Here is a 27,770-nt window from a genome sequence, read left to right as displayed (position 1 = left end):
CAACCTGTGGATTTTATTTTTGATTTTCATTAATTATTACGTAATTTGAATGTCAGCTGAAGCACAAGTTACCTGGTTATTATTGGGTAGTGTGAGAATTAAACTAATTGATTTCCTGTTCTACCTCCCTGGTTCCAGAGTTCTAATGTCAAGCATAAACCTCCTATCACGCACTTGGGATGAATCATTGAAAATTTATGGCACAGAGAAAGGACCTTAAGTCTCACAAGCCCGTGCTGGTAAAAGAAGAACCATCTTACTGTGCCCAGTTTGATATATGGTCCCGACCAGAAACGTTTGGCACACCCTCTGTGTTAGAAGCAGAGAACCCTCCTTACATATAGACAATAGACAATAGACAATAGATAATAGGTGCAGGAGTAGGCTATTCGGCCCTTCAAGCCAACACCGCCATTCACTGTGATCATGGCTGATCATCCCCAATCAGTACCCCGTTCCTGCCTTCTCCCCATATCCCCTAACTCCGCTATCATCAAGAGCTCTATCTAACTCCCTCTTGAAAGCATCCAGGGAATTGGCCTCCACTGAGAATTCCACAGATTCACAACTCTCTGGGTGAAAAAGTTTTCCCCCTGGTTCTGGACTCCCCCAACATCAGGAACATGTTTCCTGCCTCTAGCATTTCCAATCCCTCAATAATCTTATATGTTTCAATAAGATACCCGCTCATCCTTCAAAATTACAATGTATAGAAGCCCAGTCGCTCGATTCTTTCAACATATGACAGTCCAGGCATCCCAGGAATTAACCTTGTGAACCTACGCTGCACTCCCTCAATAACAAGAATGTCCTTCCTTGCTGTATTTTATAATGTCCATATAAAATGTACTTGGGTGTGTACTTGAAGAGTAGTGACTTGTAAGGCTATGGATACAGCCAATATGTAGAAAGGAACTGTAGATGCTGGTTTATACCAAAGATAGACACAAAGTGCTGGAATAACTCAGCTGGTCTGGCAGCATCTTTGGATAATGAAATGATTATTATCTTTGGAACTCAGCCTTTGTTAATTCAAGCCATCATTTGTAATTAGAGCACACAATCTTTCAGGTGAGATCAGCAATAATTGGTATATACGTTAATTTTGGGCTTGTCTAATGTGGGTTGAGCAATTTGTGTTTTGAAGATTAACTTTGAGTTTTAGTATTGGTGACAATGCAATCCGTTTGAATATTTGCCCTCCTGTTGGGAGTTTGGATTTCCTTTTATTTAATTTAGACAATTAAACATTTAAAGGGCATTTGGGCAGGTACATGGATAGGAAAGGTTTCGAGAAATATGGGCCTAGATGGGGCATCTTGGTCAGCATCGGCAAGTTGGGTCATAAGGCTTGTTTCTTTGCTGAACAATTCTAGGACTCTATGGAATAGATAAGAAAAATGCCAACGTTTTTTCCCCAGAGTGGGGGAATCGAGAACCAGGCAGCATAGGTTTAGGATGAGGGGGAAAGTTTTAATCGGAACCTGAGGGGCAACCTTTTTTACACAAAGGATGGTAGATATATGGAACGAGCTGCCGGAGGAGGTAGTTGGGGCAGGTACTATCACGATGTTTAAGAAACATTTTGCTAGGTACATGGATAGGATAGGTTTAGAGGGATGTGGGCCAAATGCAGGCAGGTGGGACAAGAATAGATGGGGCATGTTGGTCGGGATGGGCCTTGAGCCTTGAGTCTTGAGCCCAAGGGCCTGTTTTCCACGCGGTATTACGCTTTGGCTCAGTGGCTATTATCTGAGGGTGCTATTATGCTTAATTACCTCAAGTGCCATTTAAATATTCTGGATGGGAAAAAGGAATGCAGCTGTATTCATGTATTTGTAGCATGCACATTTTGTTTCATGGCAATTTTTTATTTTACAAAAGTCTAGTTTGGAATTGTAGGTCACCTGCTAATTTGCAATCCTCCACCTTGTGATCTCGATGAAGCAAAGAAAAAAGTTCAAATTCTGCTGCTTCAAGCATTGCCCTTTTTTTCTTTTTCCTAATTTCTTAATTTCAACAGATAACCCTCGTTATAATGGACCATGGGGGGAGGGTGTGTGAAAATGGTGTCCGTTATTGCAGATTATCTGCCATAACCAAGGATCAGATGTACATTAAAGGTAAACACAGACTCAGACAAGCCTTGCTCCAACCACTCTGTGAAACAACAAACTGAGTTTTTGTTCCCAATACAAACGGACATCTCGGTTACAATAGATTTTGTCCACTATAATCAGAATCCATTGTACAAAGTTCTGTAATAATGAGGGTAGACTGTATACTTTTAATTATCCATCAACTAATAAGATCTGAATGACCTCATAATTCTCGATAATTTCACTCTGTTTCCATTTATTCATTTACTTTATTCATTCACTTATGTGGATTTTGCCGGCATTTATTTGCCATCCTTAATCGCCCCCGACCCCTTAAGAATTTTGTCTTTCTTCATATGAAAGTCCTGACATCCCAGAAATCAGTCTGGTGAACCTTCTCTGTACTCCCTCTATGGCAATGTCTTTCCTCAGATTAGTCACTTGCTAATTCCAGATTGTGTCAATCAATTGGTTAAGTTGGAATGGTGGGGTATCTATTTGTGATCCCAGCTCGTATAGTTATGGAGTGATAGGGACATACAGCACGGAAACAAGCCCTTCGGCCCAACTCATCTATACCAACCACGATGCCCCATCTAACCTAGTCCCATTTGCCCATGTTTTGTCCATATCCCTCTATGCTTTTCCTATCCATGTACCTGTCCAGGATGTCTTTTACATGCTATTATAGTACCTTCTCCGTTGTCTTTTAAATGCTATTATAGTACCTTATAATATTCTTCTCCATGGATTGTCATCTCGTTATGATGGGGAGGTTTGTGTGGACCTGAGATCCTGAGAGTGATGCCGCCTGGAGCTATGCTCCTGGTAGGGCCATCCATGGCGGTAAGGTCGAGGGGGAGTTCTGACAAATAGCAATCCAACCAAGACCTCAACAGTGGAACATGCGGAGGATGATGGTTGACCTTAGTGGAGCGTCGCAACGGTTGGGAAGGCGGATGAAGGCTGCCGCAGAAAAGGGTCTCCGATCATCTTGGACTCCAGGCCACTGGATCTTGACCCAGATTTGTCAAGGACCGTGGGGTGGCTGTCTGTGCACCAGTCCCCCACGTTAAACGAAGTCACGCACAGGCGTCCTCCATATAGGGAATAGAACCCTGGAGACACCCATGGTCAACCATGACCGAAGGGGACCTAAGATGAAGAAGTGCCTCAAATGCATCCTCTGGTAGTTTGTTCCATATACCCATCACGCTCTGATTGAGAAAATTTCCCCTAAGGTTCCTGTTAAATCAAAATATTCTGTGTTTTTTTTGGCTCGTACAATCAAATTTTATTGATGATCCTTCCTCGCATATTCTCCAGAGATGCTGCCTGACCCGCTGAGTTACTCCAGCACATTGTGTCTTTCCTTGGCTTCTCTCATTCCTGACCTGGCAGGTCACGTTTGTTTTTCTTTCCACAAATGCTGCCTAATCTGCTGAGTGTTTCTAGCAATTTTTGTTTTTATTTCAAATTTCCATGTTTTCCAACTTTCATGGTGGAATTTAACATCATTTGCATGGATCAGTGGTTTGAGCTTTTGGATGAAAGCCCAGCAATTCAACCACAGTGCCAGTATTTCCTACAGGAAATTCTATCCATCTAAGTTTTGTCCATTCATTTCTCACTCACAGTTACACTAGTTCCTGCTTCATCAGATTGTGCATCTTACTATACCTTAAGCCAATGAATTATCTTATGGGGAAAAGATGTGGTCTACAGTATTACTAATACCTGGAGAATTTTACCTACCACACACTGCTAATCAAAACAGTGTGTTTCTTTCCTATTCTTTTCTATCTTACATCAGATTCAATTACTGAACAATGTCCAATACTGTATCCTTGACATTTTTGCTAATCTTTTCGATGGATCTTTGTCTAGTTTAGTTTAAGTTAAGTTTAGTGATACAGCGCAGAAACAGGCCCTTCGGCCCCCCCCCCCCCCCCCCCCAAGTCCGACCAGCGATCCCCGCACATTAACACTATCCTACACACTCCAGGGACAATTTACAATTATACCAAGCCAGTTAACTTACAAACCTGTACATTTTGGAGTGTGGGAGGAAACCGAAGATCTCGGAGAAAAGGCACGCGGTCACGGGGAAACCGCACAAACTCCGTACAGACAGCGCCCCTAGTCGGGATTGAACCTGGGTCTCCAGCGCTGCAAACGCTGGAAGGCAGCTACTTCAGCGCTGCTCCACCATGTCGCCCTTTAGTTTAGTCCAGTTTAAGTTTAGTTTAGTCTAGTGTAGTTTAGTTTAGTTTCATTTAGTTTAGTTTATTACTGTCACGTGTACCGAGGTACAGTGAAAAACCTTTGTTTGCGTGCTATCCAATCAAGCTGTCCACGGTGCACAGATAAAGAATAAACGGTGCAACATTGAGTGCAAAGATATAATATTGAAGTAAAATACCTTGTTTGTTTATATAGGAAATACATAGTCCAGTGTGCAAGTGATCATCTCGGAAAACTCTGGAGCTTAGACTGCCTGATAACTGATCAAATATTTCTCCACTCTGCCTCTGAAGATAGATTCCAAAATTCCACACCATTGTAATTACTTATTACTTGTAATTAAGCCAGAAGGAGGAATGTCGGTGGAAGGGGAGGAGGAAGGGGAGAAATGGGTGCAAGTCCAGGTGGGGCACGTGGAAGAGAGGGGGTTGGAAAATGAGGGGGTTGGAGGGGGTAGGGGAAGAAGAGGGGAATTAGTTAGTTGCCTAAAATTGGAGAATTCAATGTTCACACCATTGGGATGTAAACTACTGTTGTGCTGTTGGGTGCTGTTCCTCCGGTTTGCATGTGGCCTCACTCTGGTAATGGAGGAGGCTCAGAACTGAACGGATGGAAAGGGGAGTTAAAATGGTTAACATTTTAGCATCGAGGTGACCCAGTGGGCACTGGCGGACTGAGCGCAAGAGTTCAGTAAAATGGTCTCCATGTCTAACAGTTTGTTCTCACTGATTTAAAGATGGCCGCATCGGGAACACCGGATGCTATAGATGAGGGTAGAGGAGTAGCATGAAAGCTCTGTCTCACCTGGAACGACTGCTGGGGTGTCGCTATCACCTATATCCATCTATTATTTGCCAGGCTTTGTCCTGCTCCACCTCTCTTCCATCTATCTTACCTCCCCCCCCCCCCCCCCCCCACACACACACACACACACTCCTGCCCCCAAAGCCCCAGTACAATCAGACTGAAGAAGGGTTCTAACCCATCCATGTTCTCCACAGATGCTGCCTGACCCGCTGAGTTACTGCAGCACTTTATGTCATATTTTGTAGACCAGCATCTGCAGTTCCTTCTATCTCCAAATCCCAAGATTTGTTTGTTCTATAAGTCCTATTACTTTCTCCATTACCTGCTCAAAAATAAAAGAGGGCTGATATTCAGTGAGCCAGCTTAAAAGTGAATAGGCTAGTATATATATTAGTGCAGAGGGTGGAAAATAAGCATACAGCATTTTAAAATGAGGCAGAGATTACTTGAAGGTCATTTTGCTGTAACAAAATGAAGTTTGAAACCAAAAGATTGAAAAGCTACCTAGCAATGATGAAAGGAGAATAAAAAGAAATATATAATATGAGATAATAAAAATGTAATGAACAGATTATGTCATTTTTTTCCCTTGAGAAAAGAAAATTCTTCGGTGACTTCATAAAGATCTTTAAAATTCTGTAATATTTTATCTGAGTGAAAGGAGAGACAATGTTTCCATTAGTGGGAAGAGCATAATTTTAGGTCATCAGTATAAGATAACCAGCAAGAAATGCAGCATGCATTTAGAAGAAACAACTTTACCTACAGACAAGGCTGAAGTGAAACTTTGAGTCAAATTTAAGAGAAAGTTAGACAAGTGCATGAAGGACTAAATCAGAAATATTAACTCTGCTTTTCTTTCTGACCTGTTGAGTGTTTCTGTTTTTATTTCACATTTGTAGCATCTGCAGACACATGGAACTGTAGATGCAGATTTACAAAAGATGAACACAAAGTACTGGAGTAACTCGGAGGGTCAGGCAGCATCTTGGAAGATACGAATAGGTGACATTTTAGGTCAGGTCCCTTCTAAACCCGCTGAATTAAAGCCCTGTCCCACGGTACGAGTTCATTCCAAGAGCTCTCCCGAGTTTAAAAAAAATCAAACTCGTGGTAAGCACGGAGAATGAACGTAGCGGGTACGTCGGAGCTCGGGGACGTCTCTTAGCGCTAACGGCAGGAACTCGGGAAGACTCGCTAGCGGCAGGTAAGCACGGGAAGACTCGAGAAGATTTTTCAACATGATGAAAAATGTCCACGAGAGCCCCGAGTACCGACGAGTGGCCATTACCGTAAATCTCCGAGTTCGAATCAGGGCAAACTCGGGAGAACTCTTGGAATGAACTCGTACCGTGGTACAGGGGTATTACTCCAGCGCTTTGCGTTGTTTTTTATCTGTCACTTGAAGTTTAATTTTCATTTCAAGGTTACAATGCTGCATTTAAATGGTGGGAGGAAGACAAGAACCCCATGGTTGGATGTACGCTGTTTACAGTATGTAACTATCTGTAAAGAAGGAATAAGTAATAAAACTTATTGTGGTTTTTCACATTGACATCAGAACAATAAAAATTGTCAAGTAAAATCATCAAGAGGAATGAATTGCTGGTTTGTAGACAATGACACATTCTTGACTCTTGATCAGCAAGGTATCACCAACCTCTGTGTTATAGAGTCATTGTGAAACAAGCCCATACAGCGTGGAAACAGGCACATCGGCCTGACTTGTCCACACCGGCCAACATGTCCCATCTACATTATGCCCAACTGCCTGTGTTTGGTCCATATCCCTCCAAACCTATCCTACCCGTGTACCTGTCTAAATGTTTCTAAACGTTGCAATAGTCCCTGCCTCAACCACCTCTGTAGAGGACGCAGAGATTCTGTAGAGAATGATAGAGAAAGATCAGAGATATTAAATTAATACTTTGCATCAGACTGAAGGAGAGGAGCAGAATAGTGGAGTACTGGGAATGAAAAAAAAGGGATAAAGTGGTGCCTCAGTGGTAAAACATAATATTACTTGGGTTAAAGAAAGATAAAACACCAGACCTTAACAGGATACATTCTGGGAATATGAGGGAGGGAATGGCAAAGTTATTGACATTTATATTTCAGACCCTTGGCATGTGGGTGTGCACTAGAGTATTGGAGAAGAGCCAAGTGCTCACTTTTGCAAAAGTGAGTCGGGAAGGATGGGAGGAAAAGGGAATTAGTCTAGTTGGACAAAGTGGTTCTGCCCTGTGTTTGCGCTTAGTGTTTTGTTTAGTTTAGTTTAGTTTAGTTTTGTGATTCAGCATAGGAACAGACCCTTCGACCCACCGAGTCCACGCCGTCCATCGATCACCCGCTCACACTCTAGCTCTATATTATCCCACTTTCCTATACACTCCCTACACACTTAGGGCAATTTACAGAGGCCCATTAACCTGCAAACCTATGCATCTCTAGGAACTGGAGCACCCAAAGGAAACCCACGTGGGCACAGGGACTGCGTGCAAACTCCACACAGACAACACCCAAGATCAGGATGGAACACCCGGTCTCTGGTGCCGTGTGGCGGCAGCTATACCAGCTGTGGCACTGTGCCACCCATCACTGGTTGTCGTAAAGGCAACAATATCAGTTAACCTTGGATTGAATTTTTCCAATATTGCAAACTAAAATATTTAGGTTTGATGTTGAAAGCTTATAGTCCACAAGATTTATTTTGTTGCTACCGCATTATGTTTGAAACCACAGCAAGGGTATTAATCAGGCTTTCCACATGGTTTCAATTACATTGGATGAGAGAGTGAGATGAATTTATGAAGGGACACCACTTCCACGTTCACTCGTGTCAATGGCCATTTGCACTGAAATACCTTTCACCAAGTCAACAAACCTATTTTTGGCCCCTTCCTATTTCTCATTTACAGGCTGTCTCTGAGCAACATCACTCATGGTGATATAACATCTGGTTCTGAAATAACTAATGGAAGTGTTGAAAGAGATTTGGAAATCTCAATAAACTTCGAGCAGAATATGTTGAACAGAAAGCTACAAATTTATTAGGGTGTCACTGTGCGCACAATGTCAAGCAGAAGAGATAGTACCAAACTTCATGATGCAATGCGTAGGAAGGTTTCGAAGAAGGGCCTCGACCCGAAACATCACCCATTCCATCTCTCCAGAGATGCTGCCTGTCCTGCTGAGGTACTCCAGCTTTGTGTGTCTATCTTCATAATGCAATGCTCAGCCCACACCATTCGTTCAGTCCATGACATGCAGGCAAGATATTCTAGGCCACTTCAGAAAGTAGGTAATAACTGGTTTAGTTTAAGGATACAGCATGGAAACAGGCTGATGGGCGTATCGTGTCCATGCTGACCATCAATCACCCCTTCACACTAGTTCTCTGTTATACCACTTTCGCATCCGCTGCCTACATACCAGGGGCAATTTGCAGAGGTCTATTAGCTTACAAACCATTACATCTTTGGGATGTGGGAGGAAACCGGTGCACCCAGCGGAAACCGACGCAATCATAGGGAGAACCTGTAAACTCCACACAGACAGCACCCGAGGTCAGGATCGAACCCGGGACTCTGGCGCCGCAGCTCTACCAGATGTGCCATTGTGCTGCCCTTAAGAACTGGTGTGGTCTGGAATCACATCCAAGGTACACCAGAGAAGAACAGCTCCTTTCGTTAATGATTATTGGTGAAACAGTTGGGTTTTTATGATCATACATTACATTAAAAAAAAACTCAAACTAAGTTCTCAAACTGGGATTGTGGAACTTGAATGTGTCCTCTGGAGCATTAGTGCAGGCCACTGGATTAATTCACATCAAAATACTGCAAACATTAGAAATTTGAAATAAAAACTGGCAAAGGACCATTCACCTGAAGTATTAATGGTGTTTTCTCTTTTCATGTTTTATATGGCAAGTTAAGCATTTGTAAAACTTTCCTACTTTTACCTCTGTATTAATTGCCTTGCAATAATCAATTTATTACTGGAACCTTTGCAATGTGCGGGCAGGCATCTGTCCTATTTTACAATGAAAGAGGAAAATCTGTCCACGGGCAATATTCATTATGGTGGTAGCTGGTACCAACGTCTTCGCTGTCATGTGGTGGGGCAGCAGGGCGAAGGTTGCAGATGCCAACAGGATTAGCAAGCTCATCAGGAAGGCTGGTTCCGTCCTAGGGGCAGAGTTGGATTCACGGGAGGGGTTTGGAATGGAGGATGCTCTTAAAACCACGGAGCACCTTGGACAATACAGCTCACCCCCTTTATGACACACTGGTCAACCTGAGGAGTGCCTTCAGCAACAGACTGGTCCCACCAAGATGAGGTATAGAATGCCACAGGAGATCCTTTTTCCCTGTGGCTATCAAAGTGTACAACTCCTCCCCCTTCTGTCGTGGGGTAGATTAACCCCCCCCCCCCCCCCCCCCTTCCCAATCTTTACACATCTCCAAGCCTTTCCACTCATCACTTTAATTTAATGTGGCATGTATTTTGTGTTTTATGAATAAAGTGTATTGCATCGTATAGTATTCTTCAGAGCGGATGAATGTGATTGAAGTGAGAACTATCTCTTGTATTGCACCAACTTTAAAGTCCTTTGGGCATCTCCAAACCTGAGAAAATGGAAATCAACATGTTTAACAGGAATCAAGCCAAAGATGACACTGGTCTATGCAATTTGTTTCTTTTTCAAACTGGACATCAAAAATGTATTAATGCAACAAAAAGTAGGAACTCAGCATCTCAGGCAGTATTCATTTATAGTCCATTTCCCTCGACAGATGCTGCCTGACCTGTTGAGTTCCTCCAGCACTTTGTATTTGCTCAAGATTCAGTTCGTTATGGAGTTATACAGCGTGGAAACAGGCCCTTTGGCTCAACATACACATGCAACCAACATGCCCTATTTACTCTGGTCCCACCTGCCCCTGTTCGTCCCATAATCCTCAAAACCTATCCTATCCATGTACCTCACTAAAACGCTTCTTAAACATTGCGATAGCACCTGCCTCAACTACCTCTTCCGGCTGTTTGTTCCATACACCCATCACCTTTCGTGTAAAAAAGTTATCCTTGTGTCATAATAAATTATTAGTTGACCCTTAGCCTGAGGTTATTCACTTTGACGTTTTGTCCTATCTCATGTTCCCGTTATGTGATTATGTCATTCGAAAACATGTCTGATGCAATACGGTATTTATATTCCTTTAATTTACTCCTCCTCTCTAATGGGCATTGGAGTGCAGTCGGTTACAACAAATCCACCGGCATTGGCAACTCCAACACCTTGCTGTTCTGCTCATTGAAACCCAGACACCTCTTCAATTACCCAATGGTGACCTTGTTATATCTTGTCAAAATTGTAAGCAGAGGACGAAAGTTCTCTTTCCTGGCTACGGAAACCTCTGATAACCTCAGGATCTCTAAGTTATTGTCATTGGGTTTGGCTCAGGCAACACGGGGCTATGGAGCAAGGTAGCATTTGTCAATTGTGTTTTCAGGAACAGCCTACATGCTAAGGCAGCAAGGCGACAAAGTTGCTGCCCCACAGTATTTGCAGTGCCAGAGACCCGGGTTCAATCCTGACTCCGCATGCAGTCTGTATGGAGTTTGTACGTTCTGCCCTTGACCGCCCACGACACCACTGTGGTTGGACGAATCACAGTTGGGGAAGAGTCAGAGTATAGAAGTGAGATCGACCGACTGACCAAATGGTGCCAGCACAACAACCTGGCTCTCAACATCAGTAAGACCAAGGAACTGATTGTGGACTTTGGTAGGGGAAGGATGTTTATATCAATGGGATGATGGTGGAAAGGGTCAATAACTTCAAATTCCTGGGTGTGCATATATCAGAAGATCTTTCCTGGACCCAGCACACCGATGCAATTGTAAAGAAGGCACACCAGCGACTCTACTTCCTGAGAAGATTACAGAGATTCGGCATGTCGAAGAGGATTCTCCTAAACTTCTACAGGTGCACGGTAGAGAGCATTCTGACTGGTTGCATCGTGGCCTGGTTCGGCAACCTGAACATCCAGGAACGAAAAAGACTACAAAAAGTTGTGACCCAGTCCATCACCAGCTTTGACCTCCCCACCGTCGAAGGGATCTATTGTAGTCACTGCCTCAAAAAGGCAGCCAGCATCATCAAGGACCCACACCATCCTGGCCACACACTCATCTCACCATTGACATCAGGAAGAAGGTACAGGAGCCTGAAAACTGTAACGTCCAGGTTCAGAAACAGCTCTTCCCCACAGCCATCAGGCTATTAAACACAACAACGAATAAGCTCTGAGCTCTGAACTGCAAAAGACTATATTTTTATTTGTTATTTGCACTATATTTGTTATTTATTGAAATTTTTCTTTTTTTTTCTGTTATGTACTATGTTTACATATCCACATATTCTGTTGTGCTGCAGCAAGTAAGAATTTCATTGGCCCATCCGGGACATATGACAATAAAACACTCTTGACTCTTGACTCTTGATTGACCGCATCGGTTTTCGCCAAGATCTTCGGTTTCCTCCCACACTACAAAGACGTACAGGTAGGTAGGTTAATTGGACTGGTGTATGTGTAAATTGTCCCTAGTGTGTGTAAGGTAGTGTTAATGTGCGGGGATCGCTGGTCGGTGTGGACTTGGTGTTTCCGCACTGTATCTCTAAACTAAACTTATAATATGCCAGCTCAGTAGTTTACGTCAAGCACTGCAACCAACCATGATTGAATTCCCTGTAAACTGGCGGTGCAGAAATCACTCGTTGAAATCTCAAAATCACCGCGCACTAGACAAGCAATTTCAGCCCCTGAAATTCAACTCTGGCTGGTAACTTTAAACCTTAAACATACTCTGAGGTCCCGTCAGCCAGTCGCACTCTAACTCTGACTCTGAAACTCATTCCATTGATTTCAACTGTTCTACAGTATGTTTAGTGCAACCAGCCAGAGAAGAACATGTTCTTTAAAACAACTTTTACATGGAAAATCTAGAAAAGTTGGGATCATTCTGCTTGGTGCACAGAATGATTAGATAGGTGCTAAAAATGATGTAGTGTTTTCTGAAGGTATATTGGGAGAAATCATTTCCACCGGTGAATGGGTGGGGGTCAGTCACCTGGGAACATGGATTTAATGTCCCCTTAAATAATGTATTGAATAAAACATTTTGCAGGATAAATGTTCCCCATGTTGGGGGAGTCCAGAACCAAGGATCACAGTTTAAGAATAAGGGGTAGGCCATTTAGGACTGATGAGAAAAAACGTTCTTTCACCCAGAGAATTGTGAATCTGTGGAATTATCTGCCATAGAAGGCAGTGGAGGCCAATTCACTGGATGGTTTCAAGAGAGAGTTAGATTTAGCTCTTAGGGCTAACGGAATCAAGGGATAAGGGTAAAAAGGAGGAACGGGGTACTGATTTTGGATGATCGTATTGAATGAAGCTGGTTGCACCTATTTTCCATGTTTCTACATTTAAGAAGATTGACAAAAAGTACCATGGAATAGATGAGGAGGATTTGCCTGAAAAGTAGGGAGCAGATTCAATTATAGCGTTTAAATGGTATTTGGAGATTTCAAAATAAATTGTCAGAGCCACAGGGGAAAACGCAGCTCTTTCAAAGAGCAAGAATGTTGGGCCAAATGGCCTTCTGTGTTTTATGATGTATGTAAGCAATGCCTACAATGCAGAGCAGTCTTAATTTCTATTGCGTGTGATGTGCATGAAGACTTTGATGAGTAATGGTTAAATATGGGTCCCAAGTTGGTTTGTTGCGATAAGATCTGCATTCTTTTGACAATCGGCCAACTTTAAATACAGCATTGAGCAAGCCATGGGGATTTGGTTGTGAGAGTCTCACAACTTAGCAGAGCAGGAATGAGGAAAACATTCGTTCTGATGATGGTGATAACGACATGGGGGAAAGGGCTCATCAGCTCAGAGCAATGTCTGCCAAATGGTAATCGCGTGCTGAAATGGAATTTAATTAAATAAATAGTCTTAAACTTTCAAGAACAAAAAACTTCAGCAGTGCCTCAGAAAACTCTCTGGGAAAAATTAGCATTACTTTGCAGATAAGCCGGTGGGGTTGGAGACATACTGTAAGTAATGTTCTTGGCTCTCCGGGGATCCTTTGTTGATAGCTTTATAATATACTTAAATGGCAAGATCATTTTGAAAGCTTTGAAGGCTGGAGATTCCCAGCTATTAGCCAGATAATCTACGTGTGTCTGTTATTCACCAATTTGCATGAACAGAAATGTAATGAGATCTCACAGATGGCCATGGCAGGTGATATAGTTTTAGAGAGTTAGATCAGAGAAATATAAAGTAACAGACATAATAGCACAGTACACTCAAAAAGTTTGAGATGTAAAGAACAAAAGACTTTGACTTATTCTATCCAACATTAGTGGCAAATGACTTTGTATGATAATCTTTTGTTCTGCATCGTTGAATATTTTATACACACTTTTTTACACAGGAGGAGAAATAACCAAGATAATATCTCCAGCACCTTTCAGTGGGCTGTGGGAGGTGCCCCCGGGACACAGAGATGGCCGGGCGAGGAGAGGAGAGAGACGTTGGTTCGCTGGAACTCTTCCAGTACTCCGAGCGTGTGGGCCGACCGGACTTTAGACTTTGAATAATGACGCCAATAATGTCAGAGCCCACATGTGTATATATTATCCAAGATGAATTTCACCGTGCAGTTGCAGATGTGACAATTAAAGCACTAATGGTTGCCACTTGACAAAATGTGAAACATCAATTTCAAACCTCAAGGATCTCAAAAACAGAAAAGTCACCAAATACAGATAAACATATTTCAGAACATTAAACGAATATACAAACTTATCTTTCGTGAAAATAAGAAGCCGTGCCTATTCCACAATGAATGGGGACTCGATGGGCTGTGGTTTATACTTGGAAATCACCTCATTCCAGTTTGGGTCAGCTATGCTCTGCAACAAACACAATGGTGAGAGGTGCAGTGGTGGGACATTGTAACCAACTTAAAGTACCTACTCACACCGTATGAGCACGGTTTAACATCAACCTCACAGAGGAAGGAGGATGACATACTCCTTTCATGTAGCTCAGTATCCACTCCCACAAGAATGCATACAGTCTTGATAGTGAGTTCTCTCTCTCTCTCCCTCTCTCTCTCTCTCTAGTTAGACTAGCTGAATGCATGGAGACGAAAGCACCTAGTGTTTACTCTGTAGAGTTGCTAATAAAAAACTATGGATTCTAATTACTATGTGTGAGTCTGATCATTTCAACATGGTGTCAGAGGTGGGATCCTGTGCAGTGTGCACATGCATGCACACACACTCAACATGAACACTTGCATCCCACCAACATTACTGAAATTCTCTTTGCTTCTGGGTTCAAGATTAATTCCAGGAGATAGTGGATCTGCTATGGGGTGAGCCATTGTTTTAAATGGTTTAATTGCCAATGATACTCGTATGATTCAAACAATAACAATATGTAGCTCAGCATTTTTATTGAATAATTGTTGCATTGTAAAAGGCTTTTCAGCAGATCCTTCCCAACATGACCAATACCCCCGCCCGAAACACTGAGATTCTGCCCTGCACCTTGTGCCAATAACATTGTTCCTTCCTTTAGTTCTATCGCAATTCAGATCAGCAGAGAATTTATATAATTATAATGTAGCTATTCCCAAGATGAGACAGGTCACTTTAAATCCTGGTTCCCGCCCGGTCCGTGCCTCTTGGCTGGGTTAAGAGATGCTCTGTAATTGCTTTCAGAAAAAAACCTCAAGTTCAAAGGTGACCAAGCAGCCTCTGGTTGCCAGGACACCAGCCTGGCCTTGATGTATTAATACTTTTTAATTGATTTCACCAGAAGCTCTTGCTGATGTGCATGTGGGCATTGAATGTGGCTGATTGTCACCTTGGTTACCTGGAGGCAGCTTTCTGAAGGGGAGATGTTGCTGTCAAATCCATGTGCTGGGGGAGAGACTGGTAAGGTGTGAACTCAGCACACCTTACCAGTACAGCACAGGAACAGGGCCTTCATTTCCACCATGCCCGTGCCAACCACAAGGCCAATTTAAACTAATGCCTTCAGCCTGCACATGGTCTATGTCCCTCCATCCCCTGTCTATTCATGTGCCTGTGTAACTGCCTTCTAAATATTGCCACGGTGTCTGGACCCACCACTTCTCCTGACAGAACATTCCAGGTATCTACCATCTCTGTGCAAAAACTCTGCCTCATATATCCCCTTTAAGGGATAGGACAGGTTGGGTAGCTGGGATATGTTGGCAAGCATGGGCAAGTTGGGCCGAAAGGCCTGTTTCCTCGCTGTATCACTCGATGACTATAAACACATCTCCATGTATATATCCATTACAGGAAGGATGTGGAGACTTTAGAGAGGGTGCAGAAGAGATTTACCAGAATGCTGCCTGGAGTAGAGATATTAGCTATAAGGAGAGATTTGACTAATTTGATTTTTTTTCTGGAATGTTGGAGGTTGAAGGGAGATCTGATAGAACTTTATACAATTATGAGAGGCATAAATATGGTGGGGAGCCAGAATTTAATTCCAGGTTGGAAATATCAAAGGCTAGCTTGAAGGTGAGAGGGGCAACGTTTGAAGGAAGTGTACGGGACAAGTTGTGGGTGGCCTGGAACACAGTATTGGTGGAGGCAAATACAATAGTGGCTCTAGATAGGCACATGGATATGCATGTCATAGAGAAGTATGTATCAATTACAGGCAGAGTTTAACTGGGCATCATATTCAGCACGGACATTTTGGGCCAAAGCGCCTGTTCCTGCGATTTACTGTTATATGTTCTACGTTCAATGTAAACCTTTACCCTCTCATCTTAAAACTATGTCCTCTAGTGTTTGACATTTCCACCCAGGGAAAAAGACTCTGCCCGAGCTACCTTGTCTGTGCTTCTCATATATTTCCATCAGTTCACCCCTGAGCCTCAGTCACGGTAGGGAAAACAATCCAGGTGTGTAAAGCGCCTGTCCCACGAGCATGCGACTGCATGCGGCAAGCGCGACCTAACGTGGTCGCTTGAGTCGTACGGCCTCGCGGGATCGGTCCCACTTCGATCGCCGGAGCCGTATGGAGTTGTGCGGAATTCAATCCGAAAAACTGACACTGTTCAAGAATTTTGCGCAGCAACGGCCTGCCGGCCCGCAGTCGCATTGAGGCTGTACGCACCACCTTGACGGGCGTACGCACCGTCTCGACACCATACGCAGCGTCTTGACGCCGTACGCAGCGTCTTGACGGCGTACGCCTAGCACGAACTTCCCGCGGACTTCGCTCGAACTTCACGTCAACTCGTACGGGATCACTCGACCTCCGCGCGACACCCGCATGGCCCCTGCTTCCGGTTTGGTCGCGCTTGCCGCATGCAGTCGCATGCTCGTGGGACAGGCCCTTTACTTTAAAATTAATTTTTGGTGAAATGAAATATTTCCATCCAAATATGCATTTTTATCCAAATATTTAAAATTGTTAGTAAGCTGAAGTCTGTTTCCTTCTATGAATCCCTGTAGTGTAGCTGTCCACAACCCCACCATTGACACAGAGCAACCTTGGTTACACCATCTCTGGATTAATCACCAAACACCTTGGAAAGGTTAATGAACCCATGTGCTACTGGATTGTATCTCATTCATCAGGTAATAAACTCAGAACTCTCCCTGTTTGACTACCTTTGGGCAATAGCATTCAACACTCGACTGAGAAGGAGACATTTTGACAAACTCAGAGCAGGCAGACAAGATGAAGATCAATGCAAATCAAGAAATTGCAGATGCTGGGATTCTGAAATAAAAACAAGAACTGCCAGAAACACTCAGCTCATCAGGCAGCATCCGCGGAGAGGGAAACACAGTTGGCATATCTGTTTGAACTTGATAGAGAGAACATTTTTAAGTTGCAGGGCAAAAGTAATATCTCTGATAAAGTAAGACAGGATTGCCATGGTGACAATCTGGAGTTGAAACCATCTGGTTAATACGTTAATGAGAATGGTTGGAAAAAAATTAAATATGAAGAGACATATAAAGGATGTGAAATATCTGCAAATGGCCAGTTCTGCGATTAATAATGCATCTGCCTGAAGTTGCTGAATTCAATATTGAGCTGTAATGTCCTCAGATTTAAATGAAGTGCGCTTCCTCAAGATTACACAATGTTACATTATCCCACACTTGCCCCTCCCCAACCCCTTTTCTCTACTCTTATCTGCTCTAGTCCTCTCACACAGCCCCTTCTTTCTACATTACCCCCTAGCCTCCTATCAGGTTGTTTCTTTCCTCTCCCTGCACCTATCCCATCTGCCGATCACCCACACACTCCCCCCATGGCTGACCCCACCCTCTCCTATGTTGTTCCATCTGCCACCCTCTATCCTTATTTGCTTGCGCTCTTCACCATCCTTCCCATCAGATTGCAGCATCTGCAGCCTTTTGTTCTCCATTTATCTCCTCCCAACCTCTGTGGCTCATCCGAGGACGTACACTCCATTGAGGATAAATGGGGATCCTGTGGATAGGGTGAACTGTTTTAAATATCTGGGAGTCCACATCTCCGAGGATATGACATGGGCATCACACGCCTCAGCACTCGTGAGTAAGGCAAGCCAGCGCCTTTACCACCTCAGGCAATTGAGGAAATTCAGAGTGTCTCCGAGGATCCTCCAGTGCTTCTACGCAGCGGCGGTGGAAAGCATCTTGTCCGGGAACATTACCATCTGGTTTGGGAATTGCTCTGCCAAGGACAAGAAGGCTCTGCAGAGAGTAGTGCGTTCAGCCGAACGCACTATGGGAACTTCACTTGCCCCCCTGCAGGAACTATACATCAGGAGGTGCAACTCCAGAGCCAACAATATCATGAGAGACCCCTTCCACCCCTGCAATGGACTGTTCCAGCTGCTACGGTCAGGCAAACGCCTCCGTTGCCATGCGGTGAGAGCGGAGAGGTTGAGAAGGAGTTTCTTCCCAGAGGCCATTCGGACTGTAAACGCCTATCTCACCAGGGACTAACTCTACTGAACGTTTTTCCTTCCATTATTTATTATGTAAAATAATATGTGTGTTATGATTGTGTTTATAGTTTGTTTGGTTGTTTGGTTGTTTGTCTTTTGCACAAAAGTCCGCGAGCATTGCCACTTTCATTTCACTGCACATCTCGTATGTGTATGTGACAAATAAACTTGACTTGACTTGACTTGACTAATGTGGATAAATGTGAGGTTATCCACTTTGGTAGCAAAAACAGGAAGACAGAGTTGTGAGTGTGTGGAATTCTCTGCCTCAGAGGGCAGTGGAGGCCGGTTCTCTGGATACTTTCAAGAGAGAGCTAGATAGGGCTCTTAAAGATAGCGGAGTCAGGAGATATGGGGATAAGGCAGAAACGGGGTACTGATTGCGGATGATCAGCCATGATCACATTGAATGGCGGTGCTGGCTCGAAGGGCCGAATGGCCTCCTCCTGCACCTATTGTCTATTGTTTCTGTCGCTGTCTCCACCCTTCCATTCCCAACCTGACTGTTATTCCTCTCCTCACCAATATCTACCTATTGCTTGTTAGCTCTTGACCCTTCTCCCCCTCCTCCCCGGTCACCCCTCTCCCCCACCTCCTATATACTGGCTACTCTTTTGGACTAGACTAAGTGTCTCGACCTGAAATATCGACTGTCCATTTCCCTCCACAGATGCTACCTCACTTGTTGACTTCCTCCAATGGCTCTCCTCTTCAACTCCTTATTCCAGCACCTTTTATCTCGTGTGCCTGTGTTAGGTCCCATTGGAACTGTGCACACAGATGGTAGGAGTGGGATGGTGAAATAAATTGACAGGGAACTGCAAACTCAGGTATGCCCCCTGTGGACTTAACAAAGGTACTCCACTAATCTGTGTTTGATGTTTCCATTGCAGAAAAAACCACATCGTGAGAACCAAATGTGGTGCCTAGGAGCTGTTTCATCTGAAAACATTGTCTGTGTCCCTGGATGGTGGGGAGAGATGAGGTAAAAGCACAGGGGTTGCATATCCAGTGGTTGCATAGGAAAGCGTCACAACGAAGGGAATAATCAAAGTAGATGGCAGACCACGGACAGCCCCTTATGAATGCTGAAAGAGGAGGGAAAGGGAACATAGAACAGTGAAGCACAGGAACAGGTCATTCAGCCCACAATGTCTGCACTAAACATGATGACGTTAAACTAATGTCCTCTGCCTGCATATGATCCATTTCTCTCCATTTCCTGCATATCCAAGTGCCTGTCTTAAAGTCTTTTAAATATCACTATTGTATCTGACATCATATCTGTATTCCACTTGCCCACAGGCCTGTGAGTAAAAAAACTTGCCCTGCTAACCTTCTTTAAGCTTTGTCCCTCTCTCCTTAAAGTTATGACCTCTGGCCTTTGGCATTTCCACCCTGGGATAAAGATTCTGACTGTCTACCCTATCTGTGCCTCTCATAATTTTCTATACTTCTATCCAGGTCTCCCCTCAGTACTCCACAGAAAAAAAGTTTGTTCAACCTCTTTTTAAACATAGAAACATAGAAAATAGGTGCAGGAGTAGGCCATTCAGCCCTTCGAGCCTGCACCGCCATTCAATATGATCATGGCTGATCATCCAACTCAGTATCCTGTACCTGCCTTCTCTCCATACCCCCTGATCCCTTTAGCCACAAGGGCCACATCTAACTCCCTCTTAAATATAGCCAATGAACTGGCCTCAACTACCTTCTGTGGCAGAGAATTCCACAGATTCACCACTCTCTGTGTGAAAAATGTTTTTCTCATCTCGGTCCTAAAAGATTTCCCCCTTATCCTTAAACAGTGACCCCTTGTTCTGGACTTCCCCAACATTGGGAACAATCTTCCTGCATCTAGCCTGTCCAACCCCTTAAGAATTTTGTAAATTTCTATAAGATCCCCCCTCAATCTTCTAAATTCTAGTGAGTACAAGCCGAGTCTATCCAGTCTTTCTTCATATGAAAGTCCTGACATCCCAGGAATCAGTCTGGTGAACCTTCTCTGTACTCCCTCTATGGCAAGAATGTCTTTCCTCAGATTAGGAGTTTCCTCAGATTAGGAATTTACAGCGAATACCCTCTAATCCAGGCAGCATTCTGGCAAACCTGTTCGGCATCCTTTCCAAAGCCTCCACATCCTTCGTGTGAGATAGATCTTACTGTAAGATACGTCTTCTGGAAAAATATATCTGCTATGGAATCTTGTTGAAGGTGGTAGAAATGTCAAAGTATGATACATTGAATATGAAGACTGACAAGATAAAAAGGGAAGTAAATTATGAAATTATGACAATTGAAATATAATCAAAGGGGGGGCAGGGAGTGAGTAGCATCAGTCAACATGTCTTACGTGTGATTTTTCTAAAATGCAATTAGAAGGATTCAGGGTAAACTTTGGCATCTTGTAAGGAGCTGTGGACAGATATCCATTGTGTACATGGAAACAGAATCCTGCCAGTGACTGCTGGATTGAATTATGTTCGAAAACATATTGAGCGAAAGAGAACTGCACTTATGAGTAATAATAGTAAGATTAAACGAGAACTTACCAGTTTGAAGTTTGATTTGTATTTTATGAGGAGTTACGATGAGGGATTATGTGACGACCCCGTCCAGCACGCATGCGCGACATACTTCAAAGCAGCGGTGTGGAATCACAGAAACAACACAATAATTGAAATAAACATAGTAAAGATAAGGAGAACTAAATTACCAGTTAATCTCTATAATTGAGGGTGGGAGCGGAGGGCACGTAATCCCTCATCGTAACTCCTCATAAAATACAGATCAAACTTCAAACTGGTAAGTTCTCGTTTAATCTTACTATTTTACTTCGGAGTCACGTGAGTGACTACGTGAAGGTTTTAAAGCTCTGTGTTTTCAAACCGTGTAACAGTTCATACTACACTCGCTGCCGAAGTCATCCAAGGGAGGAAGTATGTTATCGTAATCAAACATGAATCTGTTTATAAAACAATAATGGTATTTATTTGAAAACAATAACAAAGAAAAATAATGCTCCCCCGGGCTTAAATTGTATGTTTGCATAGTCTAAAATTATTTCTGCAAATAAAACAGGTTCTGCTAACGGCTTGTCGTAGAACGTTTGAAAAGTTCTTTCCATGGACCACCCCGCTGTTGCCAGGATGTGGTCTAATGGCACGTGACATCCCAGATCTTGGTATACCTAGGTCTAGGGGGGTTTGAATTGAAGATCCCTCTCATTAATCTGGTCACCAGCGGATGAGACCCTATGGCCTGTTGTCCTGGTGCCTGTCTTAGGTAGGCTGACAGTGCACTTCTATCACAATTGATAGTGCTATAGCTCAGACCTTCATCATGGTGAAGGCTGGCCAGGAACTCCAGTACATTTGTTATGGTGGTTGATGAGTAGGTTGTCCCTGTTCCGAACAGTATGTTTCCAATTTTCTTATGCTCGAGAGGTATTGTTTCTTGGTGGAAAGTCGGTGAGATGCTGTCATCGTGTCCATGGTCCTGTTTGACAATCCCAGGTCCAGCAAAGGTCTTTTTAGAATCTGCAACCCAGTAAGTTTATTCTGTCATGGCATGGGTGACTTTCGCCTGATACAGGGTGAATCAGTAGATCTGGTCCGCTGGGAATGGTCATTGGACTTTCAACGACCATGTCAAGGACCACTGGGAACCATGGCTGTGTAGGCCAGTCGGGTACTACCAAAACGCCTGAAGCAGAGTCCATCTGTATTTGGCGTAGTACCCGACTGATGAGGCAGAAGGGGGGAAAGGCATAGAAAATTAGTTCCCCCAGTCCAGCGCAAATGCATCCATCACCGCTGCCTCAGAGTCTGGTTCCCAAGCGACATACATCGGTACCTGGTGATTCAGTCGGGATGCAAAGAGATCGATATCTGGTGTGCCATATTGCTTTGTAATTTCAGCAAATACTTTGGGATTTAACATCCATTCGGTGTTATCATTAAACTTGCGTGACCTGGTGTCTGCCACTGTATTTAGCTTACCTGGTAGGTAAGTTGCTGATAGCCAAATATGTTTGTCAACACACCATTGCCAGATTGTGTTGACCAAATTGTCACATGATATCGATTTTATCCCGCCCATATGGTTAATATAGGCCACCACCGTGGTATTATCCATCTGTAAACGAACATGCACATGGTGCATATTTGTACAATATGCTTTTAAACCATAGAATGCACCCAACATTTCCAAATAGTTTATGCCCAGTGTCTGTAGTAGTGATGATTCTAGATTAGTCCATCTACCACCTGTACTGGATATGGTTTTAGTTGCTCCCCAGCCTTGAGCACTGGCATCTGTTTGTATAGTTAACGTTGGGTTATTGATAATAACCATATAACCATATAACAATTACAGCACGGAAACAGGCCATCTCGGCCCTACAAGTCCGTGCCGAACAACTTTTTTCCCTTAGTCCCACCTGCCTGCACTCATACCATAACCCTCCATTCCCTTCTCATCCATATGCCTATCCAATTTATTTTTAAATGATACCAACGAACCTGCCTCCACCACTTCCACTGGAAGCTCATTCCACACCGCTACCACTCTCTGAGTAAAGAAGTTCCCCCTCATGTTACCCCTAAACTTCTGTCCCTTAATTCTGAAGTCATGTCCTCTTGTTTGAATCTTCCCTATTCTCAAAGGGAAAAGCTTGTCCACATCAACTCTGTCTATCCCTCTCATCATTTTAAAGACCTCTATCAAGTCCCCCCTTAACCTTCTGCATTCCAGAGAATAAAGACCTAACTTATTCAACCTTTCTCTGTAACCTAGTTGTTGAAACCCAGGCAACATTCTAGTAAATCTCCTCTGTACTCTCTCTATTTTGTTGACATCCTTCCTATAATTGGGTGACCAAAATTGTACACCATACTCCAGATTTGGTCTCAGAGTTACAGAGAAAGGGGGGACTTGATAATGATGGGACTGGAACTATGCCAAATGTTCTCTATCCACCATTGTAACTCTGATATTGCTTCAATGGGCAATTTCATGGTTCGGTCAAAGTGACCTGCATGTCGTTTTAACGCTTGCACCTTTGCTCTTTGTAAGTTTTGATAATGCAAAGGTCCAAACTGGGTAGCTGGAAATGCGGCTACTATTTTCCCGATTACTCTTTGCCACTTGTCGGATGGTTGGTCGATTGTTAACCATTAATTTGTTACACGTTTGTGCCAATTCTGCTGATTTCTCTTTTGGCAACATTACAGGCATGTGGACTGAGTTAATTGTGAATCCCAGATAGTCCATAGTTGTGGATGGCGTCAACTTAGATTTATCTGGATGTATGACAAAACCCAAGGTTTCAAATAAATGTCTAGTAGCTAATACTGCTGAATTAGCTAATTCCATGGTTTTGCCTATTATCAAAATATCATCAAGATATGCCATGACAATATGTTTTTGTTTTCTTAATATTGCCAAGGCTGGTTTTAATATCTTGGTAAACAGTCTTGGGGCTGATGTTAGGCCATTAGGCAACGATTTGAACTGCCATTGTTGCCCCATCCAGGTAAACTTTAGGTATCTACAATGATCCTTATGAATAGGTACTGAATAGTATGCATCTTTTAAATCGATGCTTGCCATAAAGTATCCTTTGGAAATCAGTTGTTTGGCAGTCACAAATGTTTGCATTTTAAAGTGTATATACTTAACGAAAGTATTCAATGTAGTTAAGTCAATGATGATGCGACATCCACCATCTTTTTTGGTTTTGGTAAATATATTTGAAACAAATTCCAAAGGTTCATGTTCAGATTTCTCTATGATATCCTTTGTAAGTAACCTCATCAGTTCTGCTTGTCCCTCCAGTTTTTCTTTTAGTGAGAGGGTAAAACCCCTTTGGGGTGCATGCTGAACTGGTGGCATGTTTTCTTGAATGAATTCAATTTTATAGCCTCGAATACTGTTAAGTATATAACTATCAAGTGTGATAGTCCTCCATGCTTCCATAAACAGGTGTAGTCTCCCCCCTGTTAGCACAATCCCCCCCAGCTTTTATGTACTGGTAGGAATCAGACCCACCTACCTCCATTGTTATTGGTGGTGTATTCATTTCTTCTGTTTCTGGTTCATTGTCTGTCGGGTGGTGCTGTTGGGGGGTGGCGCATTTTCCATGGGGCCTGCTCTGGGCCCTGTCCTAAAAAAGACTTCCGGGGATGGTGTGCAGGCCCCAAGCTTTCACCAGTCCCATGAAGTTGACGCCGACTGGTGGATGCGATGGGGTACTGCCGTCTGGGTTGCGTGGTTCTGCTCGTTCCGGGTCCTGCCCTCATGAGGCCAAATGCTTTGGATTCCTCATCCAGGTCTTTGACTTGCTTGGGCAATTACTTGCCAAATAGCAGGATCTGTGGTTCTGAGGCAGGTGTGCTACACAGTCCAGCAAATTTAGGATTGAGGGAAGGTCTTATTGCTTCCTTATGGACGTTGTTAATCTTGTACTGTGTGTTGCACAGTAGAGCCAGGGTATCTTGCTGGTTAGTTGTCATGTCCACCACGTCCACGGAACGAGCATAGCAGGTGATAGCCGACGTCAAGAGCTTCAATATTTTCTGCAGTTTTAATTCTTGGGTTCTGATACCCTGCCCAATGTACCCCCAGATTTGACTATTGACGGCAGGTACATTGAGCGAAATGCAGTTTTCAGGAGGCGTGTAGAGGTCCAACGCCTCATTGACTACCTGTTCTTGCAGTGGTTTAAAGGACAGGTAGTCAATGCTGGCCGCCAGTTTAGGCTGTATACAAAGAGATGGCAATGAACGCACTGTCAAGTAAGGTGTGTAGAAGACATGTCAATTGGTAGCAAAGTTATGTATTCTTGTACTCTTACATGGGTATGACCGCACATAAACAAATAACACTTTTTTCAGCAAAATGGCACCACGTAAAAATACTGATTTCTTCAGCAAAATACTGATTTTCAAGTACTAGAATACTGAAATGCTCTGACAAAACTTGGCAGCTCTGCATTTATGTGAGAAATACCGATTTCCCCAACAAAATACGGATTTTCAGCCATCAAAATACGGAAATGCTCGGTGAAACTTGGCAGCTCTGCAATTATTCACAATCACATTATGTTTGAGAATTCAAAATGTGATTTGTGATCTTGTTTGAGTCATCATGGAACTAGAATTTGTTATAATAGTATGACAGTAAAATAGGTTATTTTGAAAATGATCACAGTAATGTAAATGCACCATTTAGTTTGACTTCAATTTTCATGATGGAAATTGAACTAAATGTTGTATTAACATCACTATTCCATGTTGAAATTGATGTGATGTGAAGTTGTTAGGTCTGGGGGACCATTAAAGGTGCACTGCACACACTAACACAGTCTAACAGTAACAGGCAATCAAATCAACACACAAAACATTTTCTAAAAAAAGGTTTTCTTTACTGCAAAAACTTACAGTATTTTATTTGCAGTTTTTGCATGCTCCTTTATAACATTTTGCATAACATTTTACAACAGCACAACTTGATTATTAAAACAAGGACAATTCTTGACAAAAAATGTATACAACAAGGACCCCAATCATCCCATTCCACCCACTCATTACTCTTGACTCAACCAAATTTCTGAAATATTGGTCATAAATTTGCTGCAAAAATGTTCCAAAATAAGGCTCAGAATGCACCAGAGAGTATCTAAAACCCCGGCCGCGAGGGGCTTCGCGCTCGTGATGTGCGCTGCACGCACATTATTTCACATAAATTTTTTGTAATCCTGTCATGTCACCCCCTTTTTGAAAAGCTTCGTACGGGCCTGTTATATACCATAGAACACATAAATAAACAGATAAAGTGCAATAGGCTGTTATGATAGAGAACTGGCTGGCAAACAGGAAACAAAGAGTAGGAGTAAACGGGTCCTTTTCACAATGGCAGGCAGTGACTAGTGGGGTACCGCAAGGCTCAGTGCTGGGACCCCAGCTATTTACAATATATATTAATGATCTGGATGTGGGAATTGAAGGCAATATCTCCAAGTTTGCGGATGACACGAAGCTGGGGGGCAGTGTTAGCTGTGAGGAGGATGCTAGGAGACTGCAAGGTGACTTGGATAGGCTGGGTGAGTGGGCAAATGTTTGGCAGATGCAGTATAATGTGGATAAATGTGAGGTTATCCATTTTGGTGGCAAAAACAGGAAAGCAGACTATTATCTAAATGGTGGCCGACTAGGAAAAGGGGAGATGCAGCGAGACCTGGGTGTCATGGTACACCAGTCATTGAAAGTGGGCATGCAGGTGCAGCAGGCAGTGAAGAAAGCGAATGGTATGTTAGCTTTCATAGCAAAAGGATTTGAGTATAGGAGCAGGGAGGTTCTACTGCAGTTGTACAGGGTCTTGGTGAGACCACACCTGGAGTATTGCGTACAGTTTTGGTCTCCAAATCTGAGGAAACATAGAAACATAGAAACATAGAAAATAGGTGCAGGAGTAGGCCATTCGGCCCTTCGAGCCTGCACCGCCATTCAATATGATCATGGCTGATCATTCAACTCAGTATCCCGTACCTGCCTTCTCTCCATACCCTCTGATCCCCTTAGCCACAAGGGCCACATCTAACTCCCTCTTAAATATAGCCAATGAACTGGCCTCGACTACCCTCTGTGGCAGAGAGTTCCAGAGATTCACCACTCTCTGTGTGAAAAAAGTTCTTCTCATCTCGGTTTTAAAGGATTTCCCCCTTATCCTTAAGCTGTGACCCCTTGTCCTGGACTTCCCCAACATCGGGAGCAATCTTCCTGCATCTAGCCTGTCCAAACCCTTAAGAATTTTGTAAGTTTCTATAAGATCCCCTCTCAATCTCCTAAATTCTAGAGAGTATAAACCAAGTCTATCCAGTCTTTCTTCATAAGACAGTCCTGACATCCCAGGAATCAGTCTGGTGAACCTTCTCTGCACTCCCTGGCAGCAGAGAGATGAGTGAGTGGCCAGGATGGTGTGGGTCCTTGATGATGTTGGCAGCCTTTTTGAGGCAGCGTCTACAATAGATCCCTTCAATGGTGGGGAGGTCAGAGCTAATGATGGATTGGGCAGTGGTCACTACTTTCTGCATTCTTTTCCGCTCCTGGACGTTCAAGTTGCTGAACCAAGCCACGATGCAATCAGCAGTATGCTCTCTACTGTGCACCTGTAGAAGTTCAAGAGAGTCCTCCTTGACATACCGACTCTCCGTAATTTTCTCAGGAAGTAGAGGAGCTGATGTGCCTTCTTTATGATTCCATCAGTGTGCTGGGACCAGGAAAGCTCTTTGGAAATATGCACGCCCAGGAATTTGAAGTTCTTAACCCTTTCCACCATCGTTGATGTAAATGGGATTGTGGATCCCTATCCTACCACTTCCAAAGGCCACAATCAGTTCCTTGGTTTTGCTGGTGTTGAGAGCCAGGTTGTTGTGCTGGCACCATTTGGTGAATCGATCGATCTCACTTCTATACTCGGACTCGTCACCATCAGTGATTCGTCCCACAACAATGGTGTCGTCGGTGAACTTGATGATGG

The 27,770-nt window shown here is 43.4% G+C and overlaps 1 long non-coding RNA gene across 1 annotated transcript; it reads right to left on the bottom strand.

Moving 5' to 3' along the window:
- Positions 1-603: 603 nt before the first annotated feature.
- Positions 604-24,419, bottom strand: LOC116984702. The gene is made up of 3 exons (XR_004415103.1): positions 24,408-24,419; positions 14,386-14,395; positions 604-770 (listed from the first exon to the last, which is right to left on the bottom strand). It is a non-coding gene; the product is annotated as an uncharacterized LOC116984702 (long non-coding RNA).
- Between the last annotated feature and the right edge of the window lie 3,351 nt (positions 24,420-27,770).

This window comes from Amblyraja radiata, chromosome 2 (assembly GCF_010909765.2).
Source record: "Amblyraja radiata isolate CabotCenter1 chromosome 2, sAmbRad1.1.pri, whole genome shotgun sequence".
Lineage (NCBI taxonomy): Eukaryota > Metazoa > Chordata > Chondrichthyes > Rajiformes > Rajidae > Amblyraja > Amblyraja radiata.
This window is presented reverse-complemented; position numbering and strand designations above follow the sequence as displayed.